Consider the following 19,680-nt stretch of genomic DNA (forward strand, 5'->3'; position numbering starts at 1 on the left):
TAATGCTCATATGCATCGAACATTATATTGTGTTTTATTATTTTAGATTTATTACGTTTGGAACTGATTACATAAGTCAACTACAATATCAGGTGCAATTAAAGCAGTGTTCTGAAAATTTTCTTGTTTTGTTTAGTGAATGAACGTAGCTCATTTACTTCAGGATGACTACTTCAAATCACGTAGAAGTTTTTTTGACGTGACAACGTCTAATAAATCGATGAACGCCAGCTGCACGCACGAAAAAGTGTCCCGTTACGTACATTGTCTCGTTACGATGTGTCCCGTTACGCTAATTATACGCTTGCGTCGCATCTATCTCTCTTCCACTCGATTGGAACAACCATGGGTTTGACTTTTTCGTGGCACATTAAACTTGAAACACTCCCATTCGTTTCCTACTTTTCCTATCATCGTCCTATCCTTAACAGAATAACACAGATTGAAAGAAGTGAAATAGCAAAAGTTTAAAAGTTATATTTAAAATAATCTCTTCGTTAAAGTAATAAACATATTTGAATTAATGAGTGCAAATAAAAGTAAATTTATCAATTAAATTGTTGAGATCATTCCACTCCTTCATTGTATCCATACAAAATAGTGATAATTCAATAAAAAATATTCAACTTTATTCATGAAAGTATGCAATCATTTCATCTATGTTTTGTAATGACGTTGTCACGTTAAACTATCGTCCGTAAACCGACTTTACAGACAACCAATTTTTTTTTTGGGGGGGGGGGGGTTGTGATGTAAATAAAAGTGTGTTTGTTATCGTGGTGCTTGGAAATGTTCTCATTCAACGGAGCAGGTGGGTGTATTGATGTGTAAACATCTGAGTCCTCGGTACACGAGAATGGAACGGAAGTCGAATGAACGGAATAGTGCAAACACGATGCCGAAGACGTTTTTGAGATGGAGGACCCACGTGTAGCAACATAAACCCGTATACTTATAGGAAACATACCAAACGTATTGGTGTGCTGAATGAGACTTCATGACATTGAAACTACCCAGGAATATACTTTGTATACTAAAATAGTCATTGTAACAAGTAATTACAATTTTTTTAAAATACGAAAGAAAACTGGCATTACACTGATTATAGTACATAGTCTCCTTGCCAAATCCCAATAGGATCGGTAGGCGCGCGCTTTTGGGCAAATATTTGACGTGGTAACACCTCGTCACTATAACTTTTTTATAAACATAATAATATAGTATTATGTAATAACAATGTGTAAACTACTCAATTAGGTTATGTTTTTTATTCGTAGGAAGTATTTGCAGACTGATTTCATTAGTTTAAGCAAAAACAAATATACAAACATATACTTAGTGTTATAATACGTATTTTAAAATGTTTCAGGTTTACATTTTGGTAATGACATATAATTATTACTTATTAACGTGTGCGGAAACTGTTCATTGATTTTTAACAAGATGGGTAGTATTTTAACAAAATTCCTTGTTGAAAATCAGGTTCAGAACCAAGGTTTTATCAGAGCTATTTCTTTTTTTAGTTTAAATTTTCCTGTTGTTTCGTGCTGCTAATTGATGTATGCTTTTGATGGTGGCAAGCGACGTTTACGATTCAGGCAGCGAATTCTAGCGGCGGGCGCAGAAAATTTGTGTGTGAAATGCATCTGGAAATTTTGTTATTTTAGAAAACCGATTATTTTATTTATCAGTATGCTTATCACGCTCGGCACTGTTTAAAAAAAATCTACTTTAAGTTTCGTGGCCAAGATTCGTATTAAAAGTTAATTTGCAACGTCAACAACATGAGAACGCATGCATTTTTGCTCGTTACCGAAGGTTAGATGTTTACACATCACTGGCGAGTACTGACAGACCAGATCACTTTTTTTTTCCTTTAATGAATCGCGTTCTTCGCTTGTCTGTCGCGTCGCGCGCGCCGCGGCTGAATGGGGCAGAGCACGCCGGGCGCTCTAATTTAGTGACAGTCGTCCGCGCGGGCACCGTGTGTGAGAAGGGGGGTGGGAGGGGGGAAGGGGCGCGTGAGGGAGGGGAGGGGCAGGGGAGGGAGACGTGCGTGGAAGTCGGAGAAGTGGGCGTGGCCTCGCATGCGCAGATCACTTACCACGGGGCCGCCCCGGGGATAGCAACAGGTACCGGTCAGTCGGTCGCAGGGGGCAGCGGGCGGCTGGTCGCACGAAGCCTGGCGCGGTCTCGCTCCTGCCGACAGACACCGAGGTGGGTCCCTGGACGCGCGCGATGCCTCCCGCGGCGAGGGCCGGCTGCCCCGACCGCCCGCCCTCTGAGACGGAACACTCCCGTGAGGACCTGCCAGCGACTCCGGGCTCGTGTTGAAGGGCGCCTGCCACCGACCCCTGGGCGTGCTGCAACCCTGCGCGCTCCGCCCTGTCGAGAGGACAGCATACACTTCAGGCGGGCGCCACACAGACAAGGTACCCGCACGCTTATGGCTTTCTGTTCGAACATCTCCTTTACGAGGAGGCCTTTCAGCTTGTTACTTCATAACATATATTTTCACTACGCTATTTCATGGATATCTGACGTAATAATCATAAACTATAATTTTAATATTAGGTAAAGTTATTATATTAAAATATGTATCACTATAAAGCAACATGCCATAGCCATAGAGTATGACGTCCAACTAGAATGTAGATACACCTAAATCCACACCTCCAAGGTTTGATAAACACCATGTGTCATTGAGATACAAATTGTCCACTTCAGTGCACGAACAGACGGGAAGGGTTAAGTGATAACAAGTTTTCTCAACGTGCAGAGCAACCTAAAGTAACCGGAAGGAAATTTTGCAACTCTATTCTTAACCACATGTATTCTTGTTTTACATTTTATAAGTCTACTTAATGATAAAGAGTAATGTATAAGTTTATTTTTGACTATAAAATCTTTTATTGGTACTTTTTTTTACACGGATGTAATAAACAAGATACCAAACATATAATACCAGTAATATTATGATTATTAGTGAGTGAGACAAGAGAGTGTCGGACGTTGGTATTGGTATCTACGCATGCTTTCTTGCTTCTTGTAATATTTAAAAAACACAATTTGATAAAATTTCTGATTACAGATAATTTTTAATTGTAGAAACTCATTTTTCGAAGTGTGTGTTTACATTTTATGAAGTCTGCTTACATACAAAACGAATGAGGGAGAAATAGACGGACAAAAATACAACTCTATTACGCTTAATAAAAAATTCTATTAAATATTTGATCTATAACAAAAAAATACTATAAAAATATTATTTTTAATGTGAGTAAAATCTACTCACTTTGTGAGATCGCGAGATAATTCATTTTGGCTTGTTACATTGAAAAATAAAATGATATGTTTTGTAATATTAAAAACTGTTTTCATAGATTTCATGATAATATCGATCTATAAAAGTTTTGTCTAGACGTAACTCTCTCGGGCAAGCATTTCTTTCAAATAACTTGTTTGAACTGAAAGGAGTCTCGCTTTATTTAAAAATCTATTTTTTTTTCTTTTATTTTATGATCGTATCCCTCTCTCAAGTAACTACGTAGTAAAACTCTTGAAAATTTTCTGCCTGATGTTAGGCGTTTGTAATTATTATTACACGCCGTTACTTTGCTTGTAGCTCATTTCACCGCGAGTCCTGGCAAGACTTTTTTAACTTGCATAGTAATGCCTGGTTGTGATAAGTGGATTTCAGTACAGCTTTGTCACAACTACGCGGTAAAAATGGTCCTGGCCCTATTTTCGAGGTGACAGCTGAAACGAATTTATAATTAATATTTTATAGATTTTAAACATTTGTTAGAAAATTATATTACGAAGTTTTATCGTACGTATTTAATTAATATACCATAAAATAAATACTAAGTTTCCAAAACTTCCGAAATATTATTTTTCAGTTAAATTTTTTTTAACTTTGATTTTTGTTCTGAGAATAATCTCGTGGTATCTTTTTTTCACCGCCAATGTCTGTGTTTTACTACGTGTTGTGTGATTGGATCATCGTTTATCCGACAGGTGCAAGAAGACCTCGAGCCAACTTCAATTATTAAAGTAATCATAGGCGCCTGTCAGTGAATGATGGAGATGTCATCCCATCACAAGCGGTAGCCAATGAACAGTTTGCCATCCCGCGAGTACAAGTAGGACTCTGGAGTCTTCCCTGGTGGTCTATATGTACCGCAGAATGATGGCTTCTCTACAAACAAAAAATTTGCTCCACGAAATTAATTCAGTTGATCCTAACTTTCACCGTTATTATTAGGTTAGTAGCGTATACGAGCAAATCCGCGAATAAATCTCACATAGGCTACCAAATACACAAAGTCGTAAACAAGTCATATTTTTGTCATATTAATCTCAACCTTCTATAAAGTAAGCTTATTATTCGTGTTGCAAATTAAAGTTACGATTTTTGGTAATTAAATTGAAATTTCTTTACAGATGTTTTTTTATAACTGAAGACAATACCACCGACTATTCGCAGGGCCCACTAAGAAAATTTATTCATTTTAAATTAGGTTTTAAAGTGATCTGAAATTTTAACTAAATAAAAGTTTTTGAATTTTTCTTTTCAAACATATGTTCTTGTAAATGTTCATCTGCAGGATTATTACAACACGATTATTTTTAAATTAAAGTACTTATTTCATGCAATACTGGTTTAGAGAAAATGGTTATTAAGTAAGAAGAATAGAAACTGAAAATGCTATACTGGTTTCAATGGTTTTTATGGCGTATCTGCGTATTGAAATTTGGCCATCGTTAAGACAAATAGAAAACATTAAAATAAAAATAAACCAAAACTTTATTGACAGTGTTAAAAGTCTTTCCAAAAATTTATTATATTCTGAACGCCAATGACTTCGCAATCATTTACTATTTATTTCAAGCATAAAATTAAATTATAAACTATGCTTTAAGGAAGCGAAATTCTTACAATTTAACAAAAAATTGTCATAGTCTAAAAAAGTTTGAAACCAAGATGGCGGATTTTTGGCTCCTATCTCTCTTCCTTAAATAAATATTAAACTTATATTACTTTTAAAATGCTGAGTTATTGACCTTTCCAGCTGCTCGGTCTCTTAAACCTTACACTATTAAAATAACGACCTTAATTATTTTCTAAAATTAAGTTAATTTGAAAGGAAATGCTGTATTAAGACATCGTATCTGCTTGACCTTGAAGGCAAGAAATAGCTGTTAAAGGGAACGGTAAGCCATTACGCAAACGACGTCGTATGGCGATTTGAATCCTTAATGCCGAACAAAAAATTTCTGTCACGTAGTGTCCAGTGAACCGGGGAGAGATTTTTATTCGACGAGCGGCCAGGAGACTGGAAGGAAGTGCTCTGAATGGGAGACCGTAACTGGTCCGCGCGGGCCGCCACGCGTGGAGATTGATTGAGGCCTGTTTCAGGGTTTCTTGGTGGTGGAGGGGGGTCACCCCCCCCCCCCCAAACATTGGTGGCGTGCTCCAGGCGTTGGGAAGGTTCAGTGACTGCAGCCATTGTCGTTCCAGACCTGAGCAAACAAAAACCATGCAAGAAAACACGTCTCAAGTTATCCTTAAGCCCCGTACAACGGGTACTCGTAAATTTAAAAAAAAAAAACTTTATTTTGTTCTTTGTAGTTTTTTTTAATTCTATTCATAATATATTCAATCCCATGTGCGACTCACTCACTCAAATATACAAACTATTAATAAGGACAGGTAAAATTTTTGAAGTGAAACTTGTTTGGGCGCGATGGAAGTAAAATTTCACAGTCGAAATTTAATTCACCGTTTTTGGGAAACATTGTTGTGAAACGTGTTTCTGACACGAAAAGGACGGAGAACAGGTTGCGGACGGTGCAGAGAACTTTTCTGGCTTCACGTGGCGGCGTGCTGCTCAGGTTGAACCCTGCCATGCTGCAGGGATAGGCGGGTCGCGGCGGTAGGGACCCGTCTGCGCCTGACGCCAATCGACTTGCTGGCAACTAGTAAGGGAGTGTTTGGGCAGAGGGCTACACAACGGGGTTTGAACTTAATGTTGTACACCGCACCACGGGCCAGATTCGCAAGAAAATAGTGTTCTTTGAAGTACGTCCTCAGTTGAATTTTTCTCAGTGGCTCACAGTTCTCCAAACAATACGCCAATCGCGGCAGCGATACGAACGTATAGTAGTTTGAATTTTAGCCTATCATGAAATTAACAGAGAATTTTCTCCGCTATCTAACTGTAAACCTACGTCTCAGTGAGCTGGAACATTGAAACTTAGCGAATATAATTTAATTTAGCCTTAAGCAGACGAGAAAATTTCGCAAAATTAATTTTTATTTTCGTTTTTCAACCCCTGAAAAAATTCTAAATAGCAGACGTACCATTAACGTCAGAGCAGACCTGTAGCATGTATTGGCCAGTCCGACAGCAGGTTCCAGATCGTGTATTGTGTATTAGGGTACGCCAGCTATTATTCCGGTGACCTTAACCTTGAACTTTATCTCCGATGACCTTAAAATGTGACATTTCAGATGAAATTTGATACCTGGACTCAAATGTGGCACCTCGGTAAAAATTTTACCTAAATATAAAAATAATTATTTTATTCTAAAACCAGAGAAAATTTTACAAAAATATACAAACAATTATTTTATAAACAAAACGCTCTTACGCCAAGGAGTCCGGAGTTTTCAGTTTGAACCAAAGGAGTGAAAATAATATTTATTTAATAACATTTTTTAAAACAAATTAAAAATTGCAAAAAAAAATAAAAATATATTACAATAAAAAAATAATCTATGTCATATAGTGGAGTCCTAGGTTCGATCCACAGCGAATGCACTTGTAAGAAACGGTCAACACATACTTACTCCACAATGTTTACCAGGCGACTGACCACCACAACCTAGGCATATAGTACTCCTACCAGTGTGACGTCACGGCAATCATAATGTATGACACCATGCTAGATTTCTTCTCTTCTTCTGCTAGAGTGCGCTACCGCCAACATGCTTCATTTGTTACCCGCTAGAGCACACTAGTGTCAATCACCAGATTGTAAAGTAGTATCTTAGCGTCCATCATATTGTCGACCATGGCCGCTATCTTGAAAATTCGTAATTATAAACAAAGTAATCCGGAAATTATTTATAATTACTGCGATCATTGCCTTTTAATATATAATAATTGATTATATATATTACCATCCTTGGTTTAATTCATGTTCTGTGCATGAAGGTAATTTTAGATTAAAAATTTTATCGAAAAATTAGTTATGTTTCATTACCTTTTGGCGGGTGCAAAAACCATACTCACCAGAAAAAATAAATGTCTACAAGATAACTGTCTGACTGAATAAATATGTACTACATTTATGATTTCAATGGTGGCCGTATTCGGTGCATCTACAGTGCCAACTATAAGCATGTAGGCAAGATGGCAGACATTATTTAAAATTGCGGAATTTTTAAAAGAATTTTTTTTTTTTCATTAAAATCGGATAACATATACGGATGTTCGAGATGGCGGCCTTACCGAAAAGTGCAAAGATGACGTAATATACATCAAAGATGGCGATCGTAACGAAAATTGCATGATTACATAATCCAAGATGGTGGGCGTAACAAAAAGTGTAACGTTCTAGAATCCAAGATGATGGGTTAAACGAAGTGTGAAACATTTGAAGTAAACAATTTTTTGAATTTTTTTTTTGGAAGTTTTTCGATTTTTTGTTTGAAAATTAAAAATTTTTAAGTTGACGGTCAAGGTCAATGTAAACACCTCGGTGGCTTAGGGTGGCTTGCTTTTAGGAGTCTTATGCCGCTTTTAGGAATTTACGTTTTTTCTGAGGTTAAGGTTTTTTGAAGCATTTCGAATTTTTGTAGTTTTTAGATATATGAAATGGGAAATTTTCCCTTATAATTGGTATTTACCTATGAAATTGGGAAATTTCTAGGAATTTTGAGTCTTTTTGAGACATTTTCAAGGTCAAGGTGAACCAAGATGGCCGCCATGACGCCATAATCCTATATGGCAGCCGACACCACCGACACCACAACATAGAACCTGCACCAGCTCCCGCTATTATATACTACTTACACTGAAACGGAAATGGGAACGGATCGCGTAAACGGAGACGGATATCACGGAACGGAGTTCCTGCAACAGCACGCAGACGGAGACGAACCCGTACGCATTAGTTTGCCAATGCTGAGCTTTTCGTTCACGTTGCTCCTGTGCGACCAATAGAAGCCGAGTACCTACTTGGCTGCGGTGCGGTAGCCGCGATCGTTTATTTTCTAAATACATTACTACTATGTCGTTCATTTTTATCATATGCCCTTGCAATGATATCGAAGTATATTAGGCCTATGTTCTTTTAAATAACTTAATGAGTCGTAACCTTGGAACGCAGTCTTATTGATTGATTGCCATGTGTTGCGTTTTCCATGCGTGTAAATTGCAGCAGACGCGATGGTGAACCGTTTAAGTGCCGTTGTGATGAGGGCTTCGCCGGTGAACATTGACGCGCCGCTTCGCGCCTTTTCGGAGCCCCGGGTCGCTGTGTCCTCTCCAAGAGCAGCGGTCCCTGGCGGTCGAGCCGAGGTCACCGCCCATGTCCCCATGAGGCCATTCCTCTCTCCCGTCTTCTCACGAGAGCGATCCACGGATCAAACGGGCATGTGTCGTTTTGCCTAAAGGCGTTTTGCCTAATTTTAGGCAAAACGCCGTTTAGGCAAAACGCCGTTAGGCTAGGTAAGGTTAGCTTAGGTTAGCTTAGGTTAGGTTAGCTTAGGTTAGGTTGTGTTAAGTTAGGTTAGGTTAGGTTAGCTTAGGTTAGGTTAGCTTAGGTTATGTTAGGTTAGCTTAGGTTAGGTTAGGTTAGGTTAGGCTAGGTTAGTTTAGGCAAAACGCTGTTAGGCAAATCGCCATTAGCAAAATGCCGTTAGGTAATTCGCCGTTAGGCAAAACGAGGTTTTGTCATCATAGTAACAATTTAGGCAAAACACCGTTAGGCAAAACTCCGTTAGGCATATAACCGTTAGGCAAAACTCCGTTAGGCAAATCGCCGTCAGGCAGAACTCCGTTAGGGAAAACGCCGTTAAGCAAATCGCCGTTAGGCAAATCGCCGTTAGACAAATCGCCGTTAGGCAAAACGCTGTTAGGCAAAAGCCTTTAGGCGAAATGACTTTAGGCAAATCGCCGTAACGAATTCATGTTTAAGCAAACCGCCGTTAGGCAAATCGCCTGTTACTCGATCAAACCCCTCCAATATTTGCGCCATCACACCATACGGTGCACGATCTTCGCTCGCGTGAACAATCTGGGGAAAACAGGCGGAAGCAGGGGAAGCCTTCTTTTCACAGACGCGAGACCCAAAACCCGTAGTTCCCCGAAGTTCATGTAGCTATCCTAACCAAATCAACCGTCCACAATGTTTTAAAGTATTTATAATGTAGCTAACCTAACCTAATTGACCATTAGTATCCTTTAATCAACACCGCCATATTTATTTACAATGAACAAAAAAAAACCGAAGATGCACGATCGGGCGTTTGGCTCTCTCTTTTTTGAAAAGAAGGCTTCCCCAGAAGCAACGTCGAGGAATGTGTTAGTTGAATTTTCTGTCATCGTACACGTTTTATATATGACCGTGCAATGATCTCTAACTGTACTATATATATTTATTTATTTAACTTATTCAATTCTTCGTAACCTCGAAACGCCTTCTCATTGATTGATTGCCACGCATTGCTTTTTTCCATGCGTTGTAAATTGCAGAAGACGCGATAGTGAACAGTTTATGTTACAATCGATTCTGTTGTAACACATTCGGGCCAATCGATTAGTGCAATGATATCGAAGTGTATTATATATATATTAACTAATTTAATGCTTCGTAACCTCGAAACGCAATCTCATTTATTGATTGCCACGCGTTGCGTTTTCCATGCGTTGTAAATTGCAGCAGAAGCGATAGTGAACCGTTTACGCTGCAATCGATTGTATTGTAACGCTTTCGGACCAATCGATTAATGCTGTTGCTGTTACGATGGCAGCGCGTGCGTCGTCGGTTGAATTTTAATAACGACTGAAAACACATGCTGGTGTTTGGAAGTTATCGTAAATCAAAGCCGTCTGGAATATATAATAGATGTTTGACTGTAAAAAAATCCTATTTAAAAATGGAAAGTAATTATGACGAACTAAAAATGTCTTTAAAAACATATTTCAAAAACTTTAAAAATGTGTATTTCACGTCATAAATGGTTGTGACATAAGAATAGTAGTAGTTTTGATGCATGCAGTACGGATAATCTGGAATTTTTTAAAAATAACATTCTAATATCTAAGTGTGATTAAACTAACACGCATAAAGTCCGCAAATATTCCGAACATATCTGCTCGCGCAGTGTCCATCCGAGGTCACTGCTCGGAACCACCGCGATTGTCGAATCATCTAGAAGATTCCAGTGATCTCCGCTCAATGGTGTAATAGAAGATATGGTCGAACCATGATCAATCAGTGACTGACAGTAGATTACGCTTGAACTCTTAAGGCCCGTCTACAACAGTCCGGACCTTATCCGAATGTGAATGACGTCACATTTTCGCACGGAAAACTTAATTGTCTACAATTGCTTTATCCGATTTCCGATTCCACTATTTTCTAAAGGAGTCACTAGAGTGCCGAACTCACCGCGGAACTCCGTCACGGGACTACGTCACCGAATCCGGCGTCCCTGCTTAAGTAGTCTGTGGCACCCTTCTAGAACTGACGAGAGCAGCTGTGGCGAGTAGCCCGAAGCGTCGAGAATAGCGTCGCTCGTTCACGGGGTGGCACACGGAATTTCCAAGGCCGCTCAACGACAGATAACGGCGTCGTGGCAGGACGATGCGCGGGTGAGTGGAGGGCGGAGGGGGTAGCGGTGACCCTTGTAATCCGGCAAGGCACGCGTGGCATGCCTTACGTCAATGGACCGCACGTGACACGGCGTTCGACGCCTGTGGCCTTTCAGGGCCGCCAGCCAGCCCCGAATCCAGCACGTGTCGCGGTCCTGTCTGCGTTCGTAACAATATGGTTTAAATTTCAAAAAAAAAATTCTGTCGAGCAATATTCGTTACATACGTTACATAAATCACACACGTTAACTCAGTTACCCTTTGATTCTCCCATTAATATACCGGCTGTATAAAAAAGGTTTCAACAAGCGAAGCTGTGTAAGACATTCGGCGACGTAGCTCGGAAGCCACTCAAAACAGAGGGATAACCGCAGGGACATCTGGGCTTCGTCCGATCCAAAGATATCCACCTTCAGACGCTCTTCTTACGCGCGTCTCTCAAAAGATCGGCGCTTCTTTTGACGTTTGCAGCGGGTGACAGAGAGAGAGTGTGTGTGCGTGAGAGAGAGAAAAAAGTCCAGATTACGTTCGGAGAATCGATGTCAAGCGACGATCCCACCTAAAAATAGACGACGGCCCCTCGTGATGGGGGAAGGTTTTTCCCGGTAGAAGAAGAGCCGAGCTAGGAGGGTTGACACCCAGGGCGCGATCTGTCCGCGCCGCGCGAGCACAGACAGCTCCTTTGTGGTGTGTCCCAATGACTCGGGTTCCCCCCGCTGGGCCGGGGAGGCGCGCGGCTGAACAAGCAAGCAGCGCGGGAGCCATCCACTTCGCGGCCTCGGTGTCGCACAAACAGCGCCCTCCTCCTCCTCGTCTCCGGAGTGCCGTAAACATCTGCGGCGCGGCGGGACTCCCGTCAACAGCCCCCGCTGCTTCGCCGGCGCTTCCCAGTTCCACCTCCGCGTGTGCGCCTTCAGACGCGCCGACCTCCCGGAACTGCGACCCGAGGTTCACAAGCAGGACCTGGAACACTGAAGTTGTGGGGTGAACGGCCCCACTCGCTGAAACGCTTTTTGACGTGACAACGTCTATTAAATCGATGAACGCCGACTGCACGCACGAAAAAGTTTCCCGTTACGCACATTGTCCCGTTACGCCGTGTCCCGTTACGCTCATTGTACGTTTGCGCCGCATATATCTATCTTCCACTCGATTGGAACAACCATCGATTTGACTTTTTGAGGCACATTAAACTTGAAACACTCCCATTCGTTTCCTACTTTTTCCTATCATCGTCCTATCCTTAACAGAATAACACAGATTGGAAGAAGTTAAATAGCAAACATGTATAAAAGTTATAGTTAAAATAATCTCTTCGTTTAAGTAATAAACATATTTGAATTAATGAGTGCAAATAAAAGTAAATTTATCAATTAAATTGTAGATTTAATTTCACTCCTTCTTTGTATCCATTAAAAATAGTGTTAATTCAATACAAATTATTCAATTTTATTCATAAAAGTATGCAATCATTTCATCAATTTTTTTATGACGTTGTCGCGTTAAACTATCGTCCATAAACCGACTTTATAGACAACCAATTTTTTTTTAAGTAAAAACTTATTTAGCCGCGTTGAGCGATTTTTGGCAGGGGCAAAACTTATGGGTTCATGTCACCGACATGCTAGTGATGTGTTGCGCCAGACTGGCGAATCGCAGCGGCCTGTGTACGTGTATACGCATATATATACACACTTATACATTGTATATACTCGACTGTATTATGTTCATGTTGGAGTCTTTTTGGATGGGTAAAATCTTGTGGGTTCGCGTCACCGACATGCTGTAGTAGCAGTAAGTGAAGTTAAATTGACCGCGTTGAGGGTTTTACTTTTGTTTATTTATTTAAGTAGTGAATTTCTTAAAATTTCAGGTTATTTATTTATGAGAGGTAATGTTGATTATTTGTGGATTTAAGTTCTATTTTTTTTAAATGATAAAACTTAATTTCTGTGAATTTTTAAGTTATTATTGGTAGGGGCAAAACGTACGGGTTCGCATCACCGACATGCTAGTGATATATTAACAAAATCATTTTCTAACGTACATTTGACAGAAATAATCACATATTACACATATAAAAACAAAGTTTTAAGTTTTCACTTCTATCTACAGTCCCCATGATTGCCTTTCCGTTTTTTTTTTTGTAAATGGAACGGAAATATTCACTAAAAAATTTTTGTACATTTAAATAATAAAAAAACTGCATCGCTACATAACATCGTTTGCAGTAATACTAGGTTCGGATTCCCAACCGGGCATTTATGCTTTGTGTCGTGCCAGTTCCTCCAAATAGTAATACAGTTGATTGTTAACTGTTCCCTGAATAGCTTCTCGGTATTAACTGCGCACATTAATAAGCACAAGAAAATAAAATATAGCCCAATTATTGCATATTACATTATTTTTGTATGGTTTGAAAAAAAAATATTATGTTTCAATGAAACATCGATTTAAAAAATAATGCGCCAGTTTTCGTAACAAATATTCAGTATTATCTAGAAGAATGTATTTCATACATGAAAAAATAACCATAGTGTTTACATTATCTTTCTTATAGTACTACAGAATATTTATTGGCAATTCGTTTACAAAGAAATCTTTTGTAAATGTAAAGTTGTCCAGTTGTTTAAAATACTGTGTTAATTGTATTACATTTGACGCTGATCTCAATGAAGCGGGTTGTACGCCACCTCCCCCCCCCCCCCAACCCTCGTGCAACTCACCCCGGCGGGGGAAATTTGGATTTAAAGTTGCAAAATGGTGCTAGACCCTTGTTCGCTTTAATTTAGTACATTTTCAGTTTGAGCGTCTGAGTTAGCACATTCTTTTTTACGGCAATGAAAAATATACTTCAAAAAGGATTTTCATCTCTTCATTGTTTTTAAACTCAAAGACTTAAGCAACACAATAACTCACACGAAAAACATTCAGGCCACTCAACTAATGATAACAGCCATATCTTCAAAGTAAGGAAAACAAACAAGAGGATGGGGTCGTCTACTATTCATCTGGAAAACATTCGTTCACTCAAGAGCATAGAGCCATTTTAGTCACGGAAGTTTACTCTCTTTCCTGTAGAAAGTTCCATTTTTAGTAACTTAACATAAAACATTTGTAAATGTTACGTTACTATATATATATATATATATATGTGTGTGTGTGTGTGTGTGTGTGTGTGTGTTTTGTTTAGTTCAGTTTTGTATGGTAAATTATTTCAAATACGTGTGTTTTAATAGAGAAAATTTCTCTTGCAAACTTCTGAAAACGTTATTGTAAAAAATATTAATTTTTTTATTATAAAGGACCTGACAAATTAGCGGTTTCGTTTCGCGTTTGACTAGAGTCCAATTACTTAAACATCTGGATTGCTTTTGCTATTGGCCCCCAGTTTATATGGAGAGCTATGAGCCAATGGGAAACTTTCAAGCAAATAAATATCTTGTTATAATAAATACAGTCGAGACATCTATCAAACGAGTGGGCTGTGAACACTGTGGCATTCGCCCGAGCCAGCAGATTACTGCAGAGTCCATAAGGGAGATCATGGTAAACGAATTCTACGCAGTCTCTACTGCGTACAAACACAATTTAAAAGAAATATTATATGGATCTACAAAATGCCTGTGTTTGCTCATTTTTATTTGTTTGAAATAAATGCGGCGATAGTTGAGACGCGAAGGCAGATGGGAACTGAAGCGCGTGTGTGAAAGATAGGAACTGGCACTATCGCGGTTTCGATGACCTTCAGGATTAACAACACAGTCCTCTCTGAACACTTGGGAAAATAGCGCCAGTTCATTGGCTGCTGACTTGTGGGTCGTCTCAACTGGGTTTCCCAAGATTCGATACTTCCTTGGCTCGGAATTTATTTTTGGCTCGGAGTCCAGGTGACTGTGACACAATTTTTTAAAATAAGCAGCTTAAGGGCCCACCAATCTGGCCACACAAACGGTGCGTAGAATTCAAGAAAAACAACGCGATTTCAAAACTACTAAATATATCCGAGTGGGGTCTGCTTACGAAAAGCATTTAAGAATTCTCTGAGGGCCGAAAAGTACTTTTTATTTCTGATTAAGTTATTTAACTGTATTTTTAGAAGAGTTAAAATGACTAAAACACGTGATTTTCCAGAGTAATTTTTAGGCGTAAAACAAATGGTAAAGATTCTTGAAAGCACTAAAGGCCCTTGAATTACACCTTTATAGTCATTTCACCGCCATATAATGTTACGGTCACCGCTAATAATTCACAGTTATCCTGTGACGACGAGAAGATTGCGCACAAGTTCAAAGCCATGCGCTTAGAGGCGACACCGCGCTAGAAGCACCAGCGAGCGTCACACTTATCATCCCGCCTCACTAACACACATACACCCCGAACAGACGGCCGCCTCAAAGGTACACCGATTTGAATTTTAGCCTGTCTCGAAATGAATCCCCCCAATATATTTTTTTCGGTTTCTAATAATATATGAGAAAAGGATAGCTTCACGAACTTTCAGTTTGATAAGAAAAACAGTCGGAGAGCACTTCACTTTTCCCGGTCGCCGCCTCGCATTAAGGGGGCGGTTCACGAATTGGCAACAATAATGGTGTTTTTCTTTTGAAAATAATAAGAATGTTAATTAATTTAATAAGAAATAAAATTCATATGCTGAAAGATAAAACTTCGTAGATTTTTAAGATGTATCATATTTATGTGATACACTCTCCCAAATCGTAGAAAATAATTTAATAAACATGACTGTGTTAGGTCCACGAAGTGACAGTAATTTATGGATGTGGAGTGCAATTATTGCGTGATGACTCAAATCAAAGTTTTAAACGATTATGTATATAATACTAGCACTGTTATCCAACCTAATAATTTTTAATGATTTTTTTTCTTTTGGATAGTTTTACTACGGGTTACTAAACAAGCGTTTTTTGTACAATATTATAAAAAATTTTACACAATATAATACACAGTTCGTTACAACGAGTTTTTTCTTCAATTTAACATCTTGGTAATAACCAAAAGCGTTACAGTTCTCGCGTAAATCACAAAGTACTGGAGAGCAGCGCGCCAAGTAAAATACGCAGTTGCAATCCCCGTCAAGAAAAGGATAGCTTCACGAACTTTCAGTTTGATAAGAAAAACAGTCGGAGAGCACTTCACTTTTCCCGGTCGCCGCCTTTCACATTGTCAAAACATTTGTTCTTGACTTTACCTGACATTAGAGTTGAAGGGGTAGTATTGGACAGAAATTGGCTCTAAATTTTCTCCATCAGACAAATTTAGAAAGATAACCTCAAATATGAGTAGTAATAATAGTAGGTCCGAGCGCTGGGTTTAAGTTGCGGTGCTGGTGCCGACAGCCATCTTCGATAATGACGTCAAGGTGCCCATTATCATAGAAATCATAGAAATTTTTCCTTAACCTTGACCCCCTTGACCTTTAACTTTGATCTTGAAATTTGGCCTTGACCCTTACTTTTGACCCTTTCCGATATTTGGATACTGCTGTTAAAATATAAATGAAAAAATGTTTTAGTGTAGAATAGCCGGTCCGAGCACAGGGTTTGAGGTGCGGTGCTTGGTGATGACCACCATCTTGGATTTTGACTTCACGGCAGCCATCTTGGACTCAAAATTCCTTAAAAATTACCCAAAATGACTCAAAATTCCTAAACATTTCCCGTTTTAGCGGGAAAAATCCCCGTTTTAGGAGAAAACTACCCTTGTTAGTCCTCAAAAAAGCTAACGCCTTCGAAATTCCTAAAAATGGCTTAAATTCCTTAATGACTAGCCGCTCTAATCCGCACCTTCTCAATCAGGATGCAATGACCGCCAAATGTATGGATGTATGTGGACAATCAATCCATGCACGCTCCATCATCCAGATATCTTCTCTCTCTCAGTCTCAGAGAACCCTTAACATCATCATCAGCACTTAAATCACATTTGTAACAAACAAAAGTTTTGATATAATATGTTGCTATTTTAAAATACGAATTGTGTTTGAAAGAAAGAAAATCATAAATCATAATATGTTGTACGTTTTTTCCACACGAATGTCCTTAATAGAAGGTGGTAAGCAAAACAAAGAAAATGTGTTTACCGAGCGACGCAAAAGATAGGACACAAAAGGATACGGTTTCAAAGCCAGGTTTCGTACTTGGGAATGTTTTGTTAGATTCTATTAGAACACAACACAAAGCAATCTCTTCCCGCAGTCTATTTCTGCTTGGGAGTTGACATTTAACCCTTGACCCGCCTAAAAATGCGACGGTGAGCCAGGAGGCGGAGCAGGGGAGGGGAGGTCAGGTAGAGCAACTCCGGGAGGCTGTGCCACGGTGCGGGTCAGAGGTCACAACGAGAGCAAAAATAATTTTGAGAGAGTAGTTGGCATTCTCACTAAATTAAAAAATGATTATAGCGATACACTTATGAGGACTAAGATACCCAAAACTTTTGCGGATTCATTTCACAAAACAGCTTAAACACTTGAACTTGTTATTACGACGTATTCAATTGGAATACCGTTTCAACCAGTTCTAAGGTACTATAAACCAAAATCAAACAAACAGTAATTGAGTGTTCGACACTTATGTAGGCTATTCAGACTATGATCTCTTGTGTCAAGGACGAGATTCAAGACTTTTGCGGATTCATCCCACGAAACAACTTAATTACTTGAACTTGTTTTTGCGACGTATTCAATTGGAGGACAACAGTTTCGACAAGTGCGAAGGCACTATCAACCGAAATCCAACTAACAGCAGATCAACTGTCGGAACTTATGTATGTAAGCCATTCAAGACTAAAATATCTGCTATCAAGGATAAAATACTACTAACAAAGAACTTATGCTCAAGCACTAAAACCTATGATATGCTGATAATCAACTCGTAAAATTTCCATACCTCCAGTCATAGCTGATGTGACAATATTACCAGCAAAATTTAAATTTAAAAAGTATTGCAAGTGACCGTAAGCCTTCTTGGAAACCTTTTTGCAGTTTAATTAATGATCCTTATTTTTTTAGATATGAGTTTCCTAGGTTTTTTAATGAGGAAGGAAGAAGTTTTCTAGATATTAAAATTAATATCCTTAAAAAACTGTTGTGTAAAATATATTTATTACACTCATTAGGAATTTTTTAGTTTTGCTTACAGCACTGAGATATAATATTTTTTCCCTGCTAAGTGTTTTTTTTGTAAAACTATATTTATTCCTTTCAAATTTTTGCGAAAGTATGTATAAAGTCTTTAAACGAGATTTGCCTATTATATTTCTGTGGCCACAGTAAAAAAAAAGTTTAATGAGCTGATAGGTAACAGTTAAAACTGGAAATATTTGCGATTATTTTAACTATTTTTGAACTGTTATAAATTATAGCCAGTTTACTATTGAGCCACAAATTGACATCAGACAGTTTAAAGGTAGATCCGTGTACATGGATCTCCATATAACTCCATTTTCCGGGTTTCCGAGTTTTGTGTTTGGTAGTTTAGAGGGAATTTTGCATGTGGAAGAAATAGTAGGGTTATGTTGTCGATGAAAGAAGTTTTTAGAGAACATTTTACACACTCCAAAATGATTCTTGAGAGTTCATGTTAAATAAATGAACTCTTTACCTAGGTATCAGTAAAATAACGTGAAATCCTGGATATTTTGTAACCAGCGTTGTTTAGTAGAAAAACTGCATACGAATTGTGGCTAGAGCATCAATTATTTAAAAAAAAAAATGGATTCACTCTTAGCTGGAACCATCAGTTTTTAATATTCATGAGCAAGCATTTAATATTCCTCATGGTCTATAACAATGTTGATAACATTGGCGCGTTGCAGTTAATAGTGTAAACACTTATTTTTATTTATTACCGGCTCAGAGTCTACCAGGGCGTATAACGAGCACTGTAGTCCAATCATTGATTGCGACCGGCAAATATCACGGGTTTACTACTCTCTAGGATGGACACCACAGGTTTCTAAATACTTGTCCAAATATGACCCGATCATTGGCTACTGACTTGGAGATGTTTCAACTGGAATCCCTGTGTTTGGGTACTTCTTTTGGTTTAGGGTTTCTCATTGGCTTACAGTCCTCAAGATTACCTGAGAATCAATTTCAGAACCAGATCTAAAGGTAAAATTGTTTGAAGTCTAGCCTATAACGAAATGAATGAGCGAATTCTGTCGGTCTTTAATCACTGACAAAGACCTGAAAATGTTGCGTTATTATTTGGAGAGAGGCTGTCATTTATCCCATTATACACTTAAAATACTGTCTTAATGTACCATATATAGTTTTTAAACACAAATCACCCCACTCCATTTTTGCCAAGAAAAGAGACTCAGTATAAATACTACCCTGAAGATGAAATGTGGTAGTAGCCAATGGACAGCAGCCTTCGACCTATTTATGTACAAATGTGCATAGCTAATCAGTACCAGAAAATAAAGCGAATTTGTCAGGTCTTTACACTGTCAACAAGTGCATAATGTTTACGGACATTCCAACGAAGAATTTAACTGAAATAAAAAAAAGAGTTCTTCGTAATTTCAAATAACTGAATCTTCAAAGAAACTGCGATTTCCAAGTTGCAAGTTCGGTCCTAAAAAAAGATGAACAAAAAAAGGGGGTTCTTGCTGTAGATTTAACCAGTTTTAAAAAAGGTTTGTTGATTTACCAAGAATATTCTTTTGGCTACATGTTCAAAGTAAGTAAACTAAGTGTCAATATGAGAAGATGCTTGAATAATTTTTAACCAAGGCTCTATTTAAATTGAAGGTGAAAATCGTT

The 19,680-nt window shown here is 38.6% G+C and overlaps 1 protein-coding gene across 1 annotated transcript in view; it reads left to right on the top strand.

The window, feature by feature from the left end:
• The first annotated feature begins 2,156 nt into the window (after window positions 1-2,156).
• The window catches only part of LOC134534520 (protein NDNF), a 132,946-nt gene continuing 115,422 nt past the window's right edge, over window positions 2,157-19,680 (top strand). The window contains exon 1 of the mRNA XM_063372999.1: window positions 2,157-2,432. The gene's annotated coding sequence lies outside the window, so the exon portion shown is untranslated. The remainder of the gene's footprint in view (window positions 2,433-19,680) is intronic.

The sequence above is a fragment of the Bacillus rossius genome, chromosome 7 (assembly GCF_032445375.1).
Source record: "Bacillus rossius redtenbacheri isolate Brsri chromosome 7, Brsri_v3, whole genome shotgun sequence".
NCBI classification, from domain to species: domain Eukaryota; kingdom Metazoa; phylum Arthropoda; class Insecta; order Phasmatodea; family Bacillidae; genus Bacillus; species Bacillus rossius.